Below are 16,864 nucleotides of genomic sequence, written 5' to 3' on the forward strand. Positions count from 1 at the left end.
TTATAGAGATTTGACAAACAAGTAAAATATTATGGGTTTTGTTTTTTTTTTTGCATCTCCTTTCTGCTAGTTGCTGCACAAGCCACAAAATGCTTGCCCCAAGCTTCAGAAATTGAAGTAGAAACAGGTCCATACTTTGGTGGAAAAATTGTTGTTGATGGCGGCAAATGTGGTGTAAAGGGAAATCAAAATGATCCAATCGATCGTTATACGATGCGAATCGATCACACAATGTGTGGCAGTTTAGTGAAGCCGGAAACGAATACAGTTGAAACATTTATAACGGTGCAGGAGAATTTGGGCATCTACACGCACAGCACAAGAAGGTGAGTAAGTAAGGAGGGACAATAATTATATAGGGAAGGAATTATTTTAGTGGTAAAGTTAGATATACACATACATATTACTTCTTGGAAAATAAGTCTACTGGAGTTCTTAGAAAATATATACTAGCAACTTTCTAAACAAGAATTTATCATTAAAGCAGTTGAAGTTAAATTATTAGGGGATGTAGAGCTTTATGAAGTATATTCCATACCAGTCTAAACGAGACCAAAATAGCTTAGCCTCTTTCTATTTCAGAGCTCATGCAGATCCGTGCATTACCGCAGTAACTACCACGTTAAGGTATTACCTGACCTTTTGCGAAACCATTATCAAATATAAGCTATAACCTAACTTGCAGCATAGCTTTCAGAGTGTATACCGAGGGTAATTTTGAAAGGCATACAATTTATACTTCGAGCCATACCAAAGCGCAATATTAGGTACGGGCAAGGTTCCCCACTGGCTCCGATTAAAGCAGCCCAATTTGGCGTTTTCGTTTCTACAAAAAATGTTGCCTTTTCATTGCCCGGTTATTAGTGTTTGTGCTTAGAGGGCAATGAGAAGGTAAAATTTTTCGGTAGAAACTAAAACGCCATTAGATATTAGTTAAGCTGTCAGTTGTGTTACCACAATGTATAATTCATTCAACGTTAACTGAACGTAAACCGTGTGAACTTAGCAAAGGTGCTGGGGGTCAAAATAAAGTTCCGCCGGCAGCTTATGTCCACTCGGAGGGTTTCTCGGGGGTGTTGATTAAGTGCGAGACTAAGAGTTTAAACCTCAGCCTAGTAAAAGTCGGGCAGCTGAGAAGGAAGTGTTAATTTGATTACACCTCGTCCACCAAAGAGATGCGACATTATGGGTTCGCGAAGACATTAAGTCTCACCGCATGCGTCAGTATACCAAATATTAATTAAAATAATTGCTTAAAATCTCTTCAGCTTATTTAATAGTTATAACAATAACTATACCAAATGTCATTATCAAGTTTTTAATGAAATGTAGGGGCATTGGTTTAGGCGCTGTAGCTGACACAATTATCGAGCGATAACTTTCCTCGTTGGAGTGTGTATAGAGCCTCTCAGAAATGTGTTTTGCGCTTGGCCCGCTACGCAAAAACAAGTTTTCTTTCATTGAACTGAAAAAAATGTCTCGGAAAACTCCCCCCAAACGGTGGGATATGCACTTGGTTGAATGTCCAGAAGCTCTAAGGGAATATGCCTTTATCCAATGAATGTATTCATCCGGTACAAGTCTGACATCACCGAGATCCAGGAAATGCAATAGTTGGACGCTGCAGCATAAAGTATGCAGCGTATGACGTTTACTATAGACGCCATGAGACGTTGCATAAACTGGGTGTGGGAATTATGGTTGTGCATAGACTACGTGACCTTGCCACCAGGTTCAGAACAAATCAGTGAGTGAATTGCCACGAACCGCATCAAAGCTGAATTCAACAACATACGACTAATTTTTGCGTATGTTCCAACGGGGCAGAAGGACGATGAGACTGAAGAGTTCTAAAAATCTCTCATCATACACTCGTATGGCGCATTAAAGAGAATTATTTATGCTCGCGTGGTCGACTGGTACTGAACTGTAAAATCTTTTTAACGCCATGACGCGTCATGGCGCATAAAAACCGAATGATTTCGCTGGTTTGGGAACCAGCTGTTCTAAACTTGCTCCTTCCATTATGTACGTGGGCGCCCTTTTTTGCGTTGTGCACACATGGGTGGTGTCGAGAGGAAACCTGTTTGTATCGGAACTCATCATCCTTGCATACGTCACGCCCAAACTAGCGCATTCTTTTTTTTTGATGCGCTTAACTATATCCATGTCGTTAAAAAACTCGCATTCCATCTTCTTCGGTAGTCGTCGCCCACGCAAACATGGCTATAGATCTTGGGTAGAATAATTCTCTCGAAAGCGCCCAAAGCTTTCTCATTTTTTTTGACATCGTCCATGTTTCTGCGCCATATAAAAGGACGTGTATGATTAGAGATTTGTAGAGCGTGATTTTTGTTCGCCGCGAAAGGGCTCTACTTTTCAATTGCCTACCGAGCTCAAGGTAGCACCAGTTGGTAAGAGTTGTCATTCGTTTGATACCTGGTTGACATCGTTGATTGTTCTAATGCCGGATCTTAGTAGGTAACGTACTTCATTGAATTTCCTACAAATTTGTTTGGCCCCTATGCCAAAAAACGAGAACTTCATAAAAAAATTTGAGTTTAGTGACCCGTACTAACGCGCTTGAGCTGCATACCTCTTAAGAAAAAACTCGAAGTTTACGTGTATTTTATATGGGAAATTTTGCACGCCTTGGGCGAGTACTTAATGTTAATACTAAGGGTTCAAAATTTCAGGTGGTTTTTTTTAAGGTGTTTTCCACAAAATTTCGAGGTAGGAGTGGGAAAAATAGTAGCAAACAAAAAGCGTCCTAATGCACATCTTCTTCTTCTTTTTTGGCGATGCAACCGCCTAAGCGATTTTGGCCAAGTTCAGCAAAGAACGCCAGTCGTTTCTCTTCTGTGCCAACTGACGCCAATTGGAAACGCCAAGTGAAGCAAAGTCCTTCTCCACCTGATCTTTACTTCGCAGTGGGGACCTCCCTCTTCCTCTGCTACCACTAGCGAGTTCCGAGTTGAATACTTTCAGAGCTAAAGCGTCGGTGTCCATTCAAACGACATGACCAAGCCAGCGGAGCCGCTGTATTTTAATTCGCTGCACTATGTCCATATCGTTGTAAAGCTCATACAGCTCATCGTTCCATCGTCTGCGGTACTCGCCGTCGCCAACGCGTAAAGGCCCGTAAATCTTTCTCTCGAACACTCCAAGAGCCGCCTCATCAGATGTTATCATTGTCCATGCTTATGCGCTATATACCAGCACGGGCATGATGAGTGACTTATAGAGTGTGACCTTTGTACGACGAGAGAGGACTTTACTCCTGAATTGCCTACTCAGTCCAAAGAAGCACTTGTTAGCAAGACTGATTCTGTGTAGGTTTTCCATGCTGATATTTTTATCGGTGATAATGCTGGTTCCCTAGTAAACGAAATTCTCCACTTTCCCGAAATTATAACTGTCAACAGTGACGTGGGTTCCAAGGGGCGAATGCGCTGACTGTTTTTTTTTATGACAGGAGATACTTCGTCTTGTCCTCGTTTACCACCAGGCGCATTCGCTTTGCTTCCTTATCCAGCTTGGAAAAGGCAGAAGAGACATCGCGATTTTTATTACCGATGATGTCGATGTCATCGGCATAAGCCAGCACGCTCTTGTAGTAATTTATTCCTGAGCGGTTCAGTTCTGCAGGCCTAATTATCTTCTCCAACATCAGATTAAAAAAGTCACATGAAAGGGAGTCGCCCCCTCTGAAACCCCGTTTAGTGGCGAACGGCTCGGAGAGGTCTTTTCTAATTCTGATGGAGCTGGTGGTGTGGCTCAACGTCATTTTACACAGCCGTATGAGTTTTGAGGGGATGCCAAATTCAGACATAGCGGCGTATAGGCAACTCCTTTTAGTGCTGTTAAAAGCGGCTTTAAAGTCGACAAATAGCTGGTGAGTGTCGATCCTTTTCTCGCGGGTCTTTTCCAAGATTTGGCGTATTGTGAATACCTGGTCTATGGTGGATTTGCCAGGTCTAAAGCCACACTGATAAGGCACAATCCGTTCATTGACGGTAGGCTTCAGTCTTTCACACAATATGCTCGATAAGACCTTGTAACCTTTGCTTGGAAGGCTGATCCTCCTGACCAAGAGTTGATGCATGCACCTTATCAACTCCTCGCTGCCGTACTTGAAAAGCTAAGCTAGCGGCAGGATCTCAGCTCCCGTAGCTTTGATGTTTTTCAGCCGCGTTATTTCTATTCGTACCTCGTCATAGTCAGGCGGTGGAACGTCCACTCCGTCATCGTCGACTGCGGGCTCGGGTTCTTCTTCGCCAAAACTTTTCGTGCTGCTACCATTCAGTAGGGCAGAGAAGTGTTCCCTCCATCATTTAAGTACGCTCTCGACATCGGTTACTAGGTCGCCATTGTTGTTCTTACAGGAGTACGCCCCGGTCTTTAAACCTTTCGTAAGTCGCCTAACTCTCTGGTAAAATTTTCGGGCATTATTCCTGTCGGCCAGCATTTCAAGCTCTTCCTACTCAAGTATTCCGGCCTCTCTCTTCTTATTGCGACAAATACGTCTCGGTTCCTATAGCGGTCCCACATAGCGCGTGTTGCTCCCGATCGTAGCGTGGCCCTGTAGGCTTCATCTTTTTTCTCTGCACCTTCCTGACACTCCTCATCATACCAGTTGTTCTTTGCCGTGATCGTCATCATAAGGGGGGGGTCTCATCCGAGGCTTTGCCTTGCTTCTTCACTGGAAGTGGCTTTTAGGTGGCGGGTTCCAAACCCAGCGCACAACCCATTGCTGGGACGGGGGTGGTTTCGCTACCAAATACACGTTTACATAGCGAGCCGCTTGCTCCAAGCAGACACCCGCTTGTAGCCGCATCTACTGGTGAACAGACGCTGCAGACTTCAGTGAGCCCTTAAACCGAATAAGTTGTAGTGGCCCCACCAAAGCTCCCTCTCTTTCTGCCGTGACCCAAGGCTCCACTCGGATTGGTTACCGCATCTTGCACATGGGTTGCTCACGTTGCCCAGAATGTGCGAAAGAGGACGCAAGAGTCGGGATTGAGTATAGCCATGCAACTGTAACTGCATACCCAGCGCAACGACTATACCCCATTGCACTCCACCCTAATGCACATACATACATATTTAACCATAAGAGAAGATATAAAAACTTATTCAATCATAAGTGGGCGCTGCCACGTCCATTTAAAAAAATAAATGTACCACATTGGTGTTGTTCTGAACCCAAGATCAAAGAATCATTCAAATCAATTCACAAACAAAGAAGTTATGCGCTAACAAACCCAAATGTAACCAATATACGTGTCGCTTTTTGATGTCGGTTAAAACGGCGTTATTTCCGGAGGTGTCTTTATCAAACTAAAAAAATATTTTTTCTTCAGAACTGTATATTTCTACACTATTTACTCTCCCTTCCATTTATTTTCCCTCGCCAGATTCGTCGTAGTGTGTAGCTTCCAGTCGGGTATGCAAACGGTGCGCGCCAGCTTCACAGTGCCCGGCAGTGATGGCGTTGCAGCTGCCGTAGAGAACGATCCCTTCGAACCAGACGAACGACTGGGTCGAGAGCAGCGTTACATGCGTTTCGTGGATAAGAGCGCCTTGGTACTGAAGGAACATCCGCTATTGGAACCCATGCCGCCAGCAGCGCACACATTACCGTTGGCCTCAGATGAAAGTGTCGCAATGGTCGAAGAAGTAACCGATGCGGTAAACATCAGCAACAATCAATCAGTAGAAACCGATGGTAGTGATGTACCCAATAGCGTAGCACTGTTGGAAGATATTGTACCGGGTGTAAATGAGCGTCACATAAAACATGAAAATGAAGTGCTGAAGCTACAGGAAATCGATGATGCCGCGCCGACAGTGCCGGTGACGAATACGCGAGCGGCTAAATATGCAAAATTGGTGCGCGAGCAGGCAACAGCAAATCATCTGGCAGAAGAAGTCAACGCTAGCGGTACATTGGGCGTGGAACAGTGGTATCATTTGCGCAATACCGGTGCGCAGCGAGGTGAGTGAGCACGAATTGGAATGTGAATGTGTTTCTTCTATTTGAACGTTATATTTTCAAAGATTTCTACAAATGGTTTTAGCAAGCGTATTTATAATTCCTTCGACTATCTACTTTCTTTGCTCCCTTCAAAGGTGTCACCACCACTCTGGAACAAATACCTTCTAACGCCGGCAGCATTATCATCACTGTCTCGCTTTCTGTGATAGTTTTTGGCGCGTTTATCTTCGTCGTATTGCGGGAAGCTCGGCGACAGCGTTACATTCGCAACAACATTAGAATGCAGCAATTGCAATCATCGCGCGCATCATCGCCTACTTCGTTAGCGACAGAAAAGTCATCGGTTGGAAATCGTACACTACCGCGCGCCTTGCAGCCGCAACATACTCAGGGCAACATGTAGGCACACTAGGGTGGGTAGAAAATATTCGAATTAATTGAGTTAAGAAAACAAAAGTTTTGATAGAAAAAATGAGATTTTAAGTAATAGGCACTTTCAAGTAAAACTAAGATGAATTAAACTAATTTATTACTTCCAATACTTTCGTACACTTTACATACACTGAACAACAAAGTTGCATTTCTTTTACAAATTTCCCATATATGCTCATTTGTCTTGTTAAATAATAAAATTAACCAACTGATAGTGATTTAGCTGAAGGTGACTGAGCATAGTGAAGCTAGACATGTATACCTAAAAGAAAAAGATGAATAATTTACTTTTAATTACTTAAGAATATACTAAATGCGCACTCAAATACTCTTATTGGATAGAAATTGTTGATAAATATATTATAAGGTAAACATGTGAATGATTAATAAGGAAGAATTTATAAAATAGGTAAGAACACAAGCCTAAATCTTTTTATTGTAAGTTTACGTACATATGTATGTTATCAAGGGAAACAAACTTTCACGCAGAATGAAATATAAAAATTAAGTTATTTTTACAGGAGTATATAAATGATATAACTTATTTTTAATAAGAAAATTTAAATATGACATTTTACTTATAATTCTAGGTATTAAAAAAAGCACCGATTTTATGTAATTTAAGGAGAAATATGTAAAAAATAAAATAAAGAATACATTTATTATAATGCCGCCACAATTTTGAGTTCTATCCATTTCTTTTTCAATTAAAACTTGTTTAACTAAAATAAAAAAAAAAAAGATAAATTGAGCAACACTTTTGCCGTCTGACTAACATGAAGCCTTATTTTCGAAAATTAGTTACTGCTGCAAATACTCACGTCATAGAGTAGAATCATACTGTCGTGATTCTGCATTTAAACCGATTTGAGGCACTCGCCCACAACCACACTTGCTGTCGTAGTAGTTTGTGTACATCAATGATGGGCAAAACGCTACTCGCGAGTAGCGTCTGCGTCGCAGCGCTTATACGTATACAGAAACGACGCAGCGAATTTCACTTCAGTCTGCTTTCAGTTTTCATGAGAGTGACACGACGCTTCGCCGTTGAATATTTTTATTCGTAATTTTAGCGCGTTGTTGCCACCTATATATGTAACAATGCCCAAAATGGCTGCGTATGAGTGCCAATTATAGTTTTTGGTACTTTTAATATAAGGCAACATTATTTGTCATGGTAAAAAAGTCAAACTGCCGAATTGTGTAAACCAATTTAAAGTGTTTTGTAATGGGTTTTATGTATATATGTATGTACGATACGACAATTTAATATATTTAGTATACTTTATTGAATACTGAGTTTTTTACAAAGTTTAGAAATTTTAAATTCGTGAATTTTGTTGTTGAATAAACTATCATTTTTTAAAACATTAGTTTAATGAAATTAAATTAAAAAAAAACTTTTCATGCGCGTACATATGTACTTATAAAAATTAATTTCATAATTCATTATTTAAAATTATTTCTTCATTATTTTTTAATTATATTTTATTATGTTCGTTTCATGTTCATAATACAAATTAAATATAAATTTGTAAGAGCGTTTTCTAACACGCGCAAAAAACGACGCACTTTAGTACAATATAGAAAAGTGGCAACTGTTACTCAGCGCGATTCACGAATACCATGACAAAATGAGACTGTATTGGTGTGCCCATCTATGGTGTACATGCACTTCCTTTGATTGTGTTAGTGCGCACTGCAGCCCAGGCAGCATTTGGAAGAGTTTTCGGAGATTTATAGCATTCTTAAGTCGTTACCCTGCAGACAAAAATTATCAATTGATAAAAAGTAACCAACCTGTAGCGGGATTCCTATAAAATATCTAACTTGTAGTTAGTTACAAAAATCTAATTTGCAACTGGTTGTAAAGTAAAGCAGGAGTAATGCTATTGAAATATTGTCACTGCACTTCACTAATATTTTTTCGAATTGAGGACAATTAAAAGGAAAATTTTATATTATCATTTTGAAGTTATGTCTGACGGAGCTCGAATATGGGACCACCTACAGCAGAATATGTAAACAAATATGAAATGCAATAATATAAAATAAATAAATAAAAATTAAAAAAACAAACCAATATTATATTTTTCTTATTGATATTTTATGCCCAAAAGTAGTTAGTTACAAGTTAGTTGACATCTAATGCGGTGGTAACTACCTTTGCCTATTTCGCGGCCAACGCTTTAGAAATATAGTTAGCTTTACTAAGATAAAATATACAGATAATATTGACCTTTAGTTCCTTCCTAATCAACTTAAAATTAACTTAGTTAGATACGTTTCCTGCAGGGTAGCTTATCCCATAGAAAAGTGTTTGAGGACAATTATTGGCCACGTTGAAAAAAATGATTTTGCACCCATGAAAAAATCGAGGATTTTCGGAGAATAGAGACAAAAACATAATACTCCCAATAGAGATCCATCCGCCATATTTGATACGCCACTCAAAGAACCTTTAAATATTAAATTTCATAAAAATCTGACATTTATTTAAAAATTCTGCTATTCTGAATTTTTAAGAACTGACTTCAGATTCGTAATCAGCAACAACAGACGGTATAATCAGAGGGATGCGCTCGCCATAGGGTACAATTTTTTCCCAGGTGTGTTGCAAACGATGATTAGTCAGACCCAAATGAAGCCGATGTGAGGAAGATTGGTAAAATTATAGAAAAATCTGCAACGACTACAAAATTAAAATAACAACCGCAAAGAAATATTCCTGGAAAAAGTTCTGTGAAACATTGGAGTTAACAAATGAGATGTGAAGGCTCCGCAAAATACTTCTAAAAACCTTTTCGGAAATAGGAAAGATCAGGAAACCAGTCGACACATGGACCGAATATAGTCAGGAATCCTTGGGAATTCTAATGGAACAACACTTTTAGGAGCCAAAGTACCTGAGCCATCGGCTCGTTTGATCCAGACGAGCCTCAGGATCCGATGAGGTAGTGTAGGTAGGTGAGGTATAGATAAGCACTTGACCTATACATTAAGGAGATTATTGTGTCCACAAAATGGATATAGGGCCACATTCCTACCGTAAAAAGATTCATGAATTCTCTTTTCCAATCATAGATGGGACTAATATAAACTTTTTCCCCCGACATGAAATACCTTATTATTATCATTGAACCTAAACTCAAATGAAGACGCAGCGTCGAAAAGGGAGCAAAATGATCAATGGGAAAAAGTGGGAGTTATAACTGCACATCATTCATGGAATGTACACCACAGTTGCGGATAGCACAGGGTAAAAGATGATATCAGAAATCAATCAGAAGAGTGCGGAGGCTTGCATGCCTCAGTATGTTAGATGCTGTGAGTAGAGTAAATCAAAAAGGGCTGAATAAGAACCTTCACTTGAAGCCGTCACAAATATTCGAAACGGGCGCAACTGCGAGATATTAATGTAGTCAAAATTGTGAAAACTTCCCAAATAGACGTACGCACCGACCTTGAGTGAGCTCAAAATAGGACGGCGGAACGGGATAAGGGCCGACTTAGATGTCCAAATGGAAGAGTTAACGTCATTCTCGGATTTTCGCTTTAAGATTTTTATACTATTTCCAACTAGAGATGAATGATACGGTGGTGGCGTGAGCCTCTATTCAGAGGACCTGCAGTTAAGACAATCATATTACCTGCTGATGACTGCAGTGTCTATCTGCCGGAGATCTTTGCCTTAGAACAGGCTGCTTGTCTCTTACAAAATAGTAAGTCTCAGTCAGGTAACATCTATATTTTCTTTAACAGCACAGAAGCATTGAAAGCGTTTGGATCCAAAGTAGTTAAAATCACTGACTAATGTAAAAACCGCTTCCAGCTGGGTTCCCGAGCATAGTAATATCGAAGGGAACAAAATACCTCACGAGATGGCTAGAAATGTTTCGGAAATGCAGATCTGCGAGGCGGATAGCTCGTTACTCCCACCAATTTCTGCTCTACTCAAGATAATTTACGGGCAAAGCACTGCCGTAACAAATATCCAATGGATCAATTGAACCACTGTGAAATCTCAAGGTCTTTATGGTCAAGCCTTAACAAGAAACGAACTGGATCAATGCCCAGCTTTCTATATAAGGCGGCTGAAGCGCTTCGGATCACGATTTTCCACCAGCTTGGTAGATATAACGGAAGTGAAGCTATCGGAATAAGTCCAATTAAAGTTATGTACCTCTTGCTGATACTCATAAGTAGTACTCACCTTCATATACGGCTTCCTACCCTTACAAAACCTAACTTTAGTAGACGCGAAAAATTACGCTTCAATTCTCGAACGTGACCTTCTACTGTAGGCTGATCCCTATGACCCGAAGTGCAATGACCAGGAAACTTCAGAGAACTACTTTAACCGACAGTTCGTTTTGAATTCTTCGGTAGATAAGATCAAACGTCGAATGATAGCAAGTCTGAAGAACTTATTAAAAACAGCAATGTAGTCCAGGAGCTAATATGATTAAATGAGTTCAGCCGGAAAAGAGTACCTCCTAAACGTTAACTGAAATCCGATTAAACGGCTAACAAATAGTGTGCCATAACTATTTGGATTAGTAAAGACACTTTGCTATTCACCCTAAAAACTCGGATCCTTAAACAGGGACTCCAAAAAAGTTGGTGTCGAAATAGGGTTTTTTGCTGGAGGCGCTGTCGGTTGCTCGCTGTCGACGTCTGGAAACGGCGCTGATGATCGTTGCTCGAGAGTACACGACTCTCTTTTCCATTTATGTTATTTCTAACGAACGTACACCTATATTAACACTTTAACGAATCATGTCAAGCTGCAAGTAGGTGTCTACATAGAAATATTTAAGAGTAACTTTTCGCTCGCAGGCGGCTATACGAGTAGAGATGTTGTCGGCAACGCAAAAGACACCTAGTTCTAAATTATGGCTTGCGTGTTAGTCAGCAGGTACTAATTAGACGCAATTGCTGAAGTATAGCACTACGGTGAGTAGTGGAATGTCTTTTGATGATACCTGAAAACCATTCACATTGTTAGGCCTCGATGCTTATCAATTAATTTCCATTCATTTGTTATCGCACTTGGTATCTGAGCAGGCTAAATAATTGAGCCGATTTAGCATTTTAGACCTTTTATCCAAGAGCTCACGGCCATTATCAAGACATATATCCTTAAACCAGTGGACCCAACATTATCCTGGCTTTTCACATACAATCCGGGACAGTTACCAACTTCACGAACTTGAATTGCCCATCACAGACGAATAAGTTCAGCTGCTACGAAAGAACAGCTTAAGTCTGGCGCCTTCACGGCCTCGCTCCTGGCTTTTGAAAAACCCATCCTGATAGAAAATATTTTTTCACTCGCCTCCTTACTCCTAAAACCTATTCGTTTCACACCCCACTAAAAATAAAATAAAACAAAATAAAAAAATATAATGCATTTATTTTCTCTAGTACCCAATTCTTTTCTTTTGTATTCCCCTCTATTTAGTAGGGCATACAAAAAAAAAAACGAAACTGTGTCACCGGTTGCGCGGCCGTACAGAAGTTGCGTACTTAGTTAAGTGGGAAGGTTTATTTTCTAAGCCAAATGAGCTTCTTGACCCTTAAAGCGTGCACTACGGCTCAGTGCACGTTACTGCTCTTGAAAACAACGCGCGCATGCGCAGCATCCCATGCGCTATTACCGGCTGCCATTGCTGTGCGCTCCTATACTCGTTAATGCAACGTCAAAGCGACGTCAAAGGCCACGCAGCTGCGCATACATAAGTAGGTGAGTCGGCCGCTGCCACTCATTGGCTTCAAAATCGCCACCGCCTTGCGCAACGACAAGCCGGCCTGCAACACAGCTTCATCAGCTTCAGTTTCATCAGTCGACCTACCGACCGACAATCGCATCGCTAGAATTGAGGGCGAACCGGAATCGTGACTTGAATAACTGAATAAGCGTCGAATGCTGCCGCTATTTGTATTTCAAATTCAGTAAATATTCTACTAGCTAATTTACTTACTAACTTAGTAATCATTCTAGGGGCGGTGGCCTCTCGGTTGAATTTAGTTCAAGAACTGCACGTTTCAGCATTAATTCGAGTATGGCGAGCATATGTAGTTATGTACCTTACATACTTTACTCAGCGGCAAATTAAAATCTGAGTTCATAAATAAGTCAAAGTGTCACCAACGATCAACGACAAGAGAATTTATGCAGTCTGCAATTGTAAATACTGACAATAACAATTTCTACTATTTCGGCGACAGCAATTCTGTGTGCCCCATTAGAAGAGTGTTATGAAGGTATGCGGCCATAGATTTATGACAATCTCAGAAAAATACATAAATATCGCATTTTTCTCCTCCCCGATTTCAAACAATTGCTGCCTAATTAACGTAGTGCTCATAATTTATTGCAACAGCCTTACAACAACTACGCCAACATTTATCATTGACCGTAAATCAGCGAACAGCGAGAAATACAACTAAGCTGGTATTTGGCAATTTTTATGCAATTGCCGCAGCAATGTACATATGTATGTATGTACGTATGTAGCTGTGTTGAGGAAATATAGAAAATTCTGTGACCGCACAGCCAAAAAGGCAAAAACAACGGAAAAGAACGCGCCTATCTGATGGCAAATAGTAAAGAAAGCTTCAAATGGCCTGCCTTGACTTCATCTGCGGCCTTTTTGTGCGCTTTGACTTGTTGCCGCCGACGCTGCTGTCGCCAGTATGGTAGGGTTGCCAATGGCCACATTTAAGTTTGCGATACTCACGAGAGATGCAACTAAAATATGCTGACTGCAACTCTAAATGTTTATAACTACATAACCATAATACACAATTTTATATTATAGTTGATAAATACATGTATGTGAGTATGTATTATGATATGGGCGCTTGTATTAGTTTAGGGGTACTTTTTCAGCATACGCAACAATAAAACCAGTTCAAGAAAATTATGTTGCGCTTTTAACCAGACCCACCTACCGACATGTATTTGGACCCGCTGATACCGAATACGAGGTCTGTTTAACTGGCACACCCTCAAAATTTCGAGAAAATTTCGAATTTTTGCAATTTTTTTGGTTCTTTGCAATTTACTCGAAATGTTGTGGGTGTACGAGTCAAACGGACCGATGATTCGGATTCAAATACATGTCGTTAGGTGGGTCTGGTTAAATGCACACACCGCCTTTTCTGTGTGATGGTGTAATATACTTTGCCATGGTTTTTCATTAGAGTGGTGTCATTCTTTTGTTTTTCTATGCAATACCTACTGATCTTTTGATGAAACAAGTAGGTTGACGCGGCTGCTTTCATCCAACGTAGGAGTGGAGCACACTTAGATCCGTTGTGATACAAATTGAGAGCTCGATTTCGTATCGGTCCGTTCACCTAGTAGTAGAACCAGTTTATTAGGTTCAGAAAGCGCAAGAAAACGTGAATGTCTGATTCACTTAGGTCGGACAGATAGATATAAAGGTGGTGGTGAAATTAGCATCCATTTGCTCACATAAGGGCAGGACAGAGACAGAGGTAGAGTTCCACACTATCGATTTCACAAGTCGTTGACCGCAAACCCATTGCCTTCCCATTAAGTAGTGACCCATAGTAGTGCCGGTCACCAGCTTTAGTAGAGCGCATTCTAACCGAATGAGTGCGTCAGATATTTTCTTGTCGATGCGGTAACTTAATACCTGCTTGGCTATCGGAGTATATAGTTAATGCAGTCAGCTTAAGAGAAGATTCGATAAGCCTGTCTGCAGCCTCTTTTATAGCCACGAGTTCTGCTAGAGTAAAGCAGAGTTCTAATGAAAGATCCCTCGAGTGCATGCCACTCACCACTGATAGATTTAGTTTAGAGCTATCTGTGTAGATGGCTTTGGAATTATCTTGGAGGCCCCAGACCGCGTCGCCCTCCTTGAATGTTGGTGTGACCGAATCTGGTGTCCTTCCATTTTGATAGTGCATTTCTTTTTAATGCAATGCAGCTCGCCTGTAGCTTTCAAAAACGTCTACGGGCAGAAAGTTAGCAGTGTTTCCATGGAACCTTGGTAAGCTTAGAATTTGTGTGCGATTTGTGATGTCCACCAGACTGTGGCTCATAGAATAATATAGGACGTACCACTGCTGAATAAATCCAGTGCAATATATGGGATTTGAAACCCCATTTCTTACCTATAGCCGTTTTGCAGACGGAGAGGGCGGAGCCGTTTGCCCCTCTACGTTGCGGTGCCCGGTTAGTTGCCTGTCCAAGATGGCGCTCAAGTATTGTCATCAGCCAAGACTGTATGGCTATTTTAAAAGATAAAAAACACGTATTTGACGCTGACATTACTTCTTGAAGTTGACATACAAAAAGAAGGCAATACAGAAAGTTGGCCCTAGCAAATGATAACATTAATAATAATAGCAGATAGCTTCTCCTTCGATTTGTGGCGTGTGACTTGATGTTGTCGTACAACGGGGCAGGGTCCCACAGGGTCCGACTCCGAACGGCGATTGTACTTTACGTACGCAATTCATCAGGCATCTAATGTTTGTATGTCCCAATTCGTCAAGGTCACTACAGAAAGGAGATACTAGAACGTGTCCTCTTCTTCTTATTTGGCGCTGTAACTGCCTAAGCGATTTTGGCCGAGTTCAATAAAGCGCGCCAGTCGTTTCTCTTCTGTGTCAACTGACGCCAATTGGAATTGCCAAGTGAAGCCAAGTACTTCTCCACTTGGTCTTTCCATCGCAAAGGGAGGCTCCCTTCCTTCCTTTCCTTTCTTCCTTTGCCAGAACCAGTGGGTTTCGAGTTGGATACTTTCAGAGCTAGAGCGTCGGAGTCCATTCGAACGACGTGGCCAAACCCGCCGGCTGCTATATTTCAATTCGTTCCACTATTTCTATGTCGTTGTAAAGCTCATACGGCTCATCGTTCCATAATCTGCGGTACTCGCGGTCGCCAACGTGGAAAGGCCCGTAAATCTTCCGCAAAATCTTTTTCTCGAGTACTCCAAAAGTCGCCTCTTCGGATGTTGTCATTGCATTGCGGAGTACAATGGGATACAGTTACGGTGACCATCCGTCCTGTATTATACGGGGCAGTCCTCTTTTTTCGTCCTTTGTCCGGGTAACTTATTTATTTCATACGGGACGCCAATTGTTCTGTATTTCTTTTAATGCCCCGTATTTTTCCCGTATTCGGTATTTTGGCACCTTAACAGCTTATAAAAATGACATGCCTATGAACCAGTTTTTATTTTTAAATCTGGACGCTTGTGATTCGAATCGAGGAGCACATATTGATGGCTGAGTGGGAGATCGACCTATCTCGCCAGGCAGTTCGAAAACGTTTTATCTCAAAAAACTTTTCAGGAACACCCTACTTCAGAATTTTATTGAAGAATGCCCTATTTCACAATTTTGTTGAAAAATACCTTATCTATCCCAGAATTTGGTTGAAGAACACCCTATTTAAGAATTCGAGTCAAAAACGCCTTATCTCAAATGAAAATACACTGAAACTGTGCTGAGATAGGGCGCTTTTGAACTGGATTCTGAGATAGGGCAGCTTCCAGTCAAATTCTAAAATAGGGCGTTCTTCAACCAAAATCTGAAATAAGGCATTGTTGAAAATTTTCTGACAACGGGCGTTTTCGAACTGGCTGCCGAGATAGGTCCATCTTCCATGTATGTAGACAATTTTCAAATTTTGTGAAGAGATGTTCATTAGGCGAAACTACGGCAAAAAAATTATTGCTGATTGTATGGGGGATTGTATCTTCAACGTGAGAAACTCCAAATAAGATACCTGCCAGGAGAATAATGTAAAAGTAAAGAAGTTCTCAAAGATGGAAGTACGCTTTTTCAATTCAACTCGGTCCGGATGCTATTCACTGCATTGTGCTTATTCGAAATCCAAGTCTGACAAAAGTCCGTTGAATACAACTCGTGCTTCAAAAGTAGCCGGATATTTTCATCATGTTTCCCTGCCTAGGAACGTTTGAAAGATATTTTGCGGGGTAAAATTCCCGAGCACAAAGTACAAAGTTATGGAAAAATATTCATCGACTGTGTGATGTTACAACTGAATATTTATGTGCTGCATTCACAAAATATCGAAAGATATATGCCAAATAAAATACTGTTTCAAGGCTAATGAAGTGCTATTTTAACGCTCTTTTTGTCCCGTATTCAGCTGCCATAATTATGGTCACCGAAGATATAGTCGTTTTGCTGGGTTTGTAGTTACAGTTGCACGGCTGTACTCAATCCCGACTCTTGCGTCCTCGTGTAGCCTTGGGTCACGGCAGAAAGAGAGGGAGCTTCGGTGGGGCCACTTCGACTTATTCGGTTTTGGAATTCACTGAGGAATGCAGCGTCTGTTTCCCTAGTAGGTGCGGCTTCAAGTGGGTGTCTGTCTTGGATCAATCGGCTCGCTGTATATACGTGTATTCTGCTTGCATTGAAAGTACA

General features: G+C 41.0%; 1 protein-coding gene across 1 annotated transcript in view; it reads right to left on the reverse strand.

Annotated features, from left to right (window-relative positions):
- Nucleotides 1–16,864, reverse strand: part of LOC118741792 — a gene marked incomplete at its 5' end in the record, with an annotated part of 68,640 nt that overhangs the window by 6,616 nt on the left and 45,160 nt on the right. The window lies entirely within an intron of this gene.

Source organism: Rhagoletis pomonella, unplaced genomic scaffold (assembly GCF_013731165.1).
Source record: "Rhagoletis pomonella isolate Grant_MI unplaced genomic scaffold, Rhpom_1.0 Rhpom_scaffold_00006, whole genome shotgun sequence".
Classification (NCBI taxonomy): Eukaryota; Metazoa; Arthropoda; class Insecta; order Diptera; family Tephritidae; genus Rhagoletis; species Rhagoletis pomonella.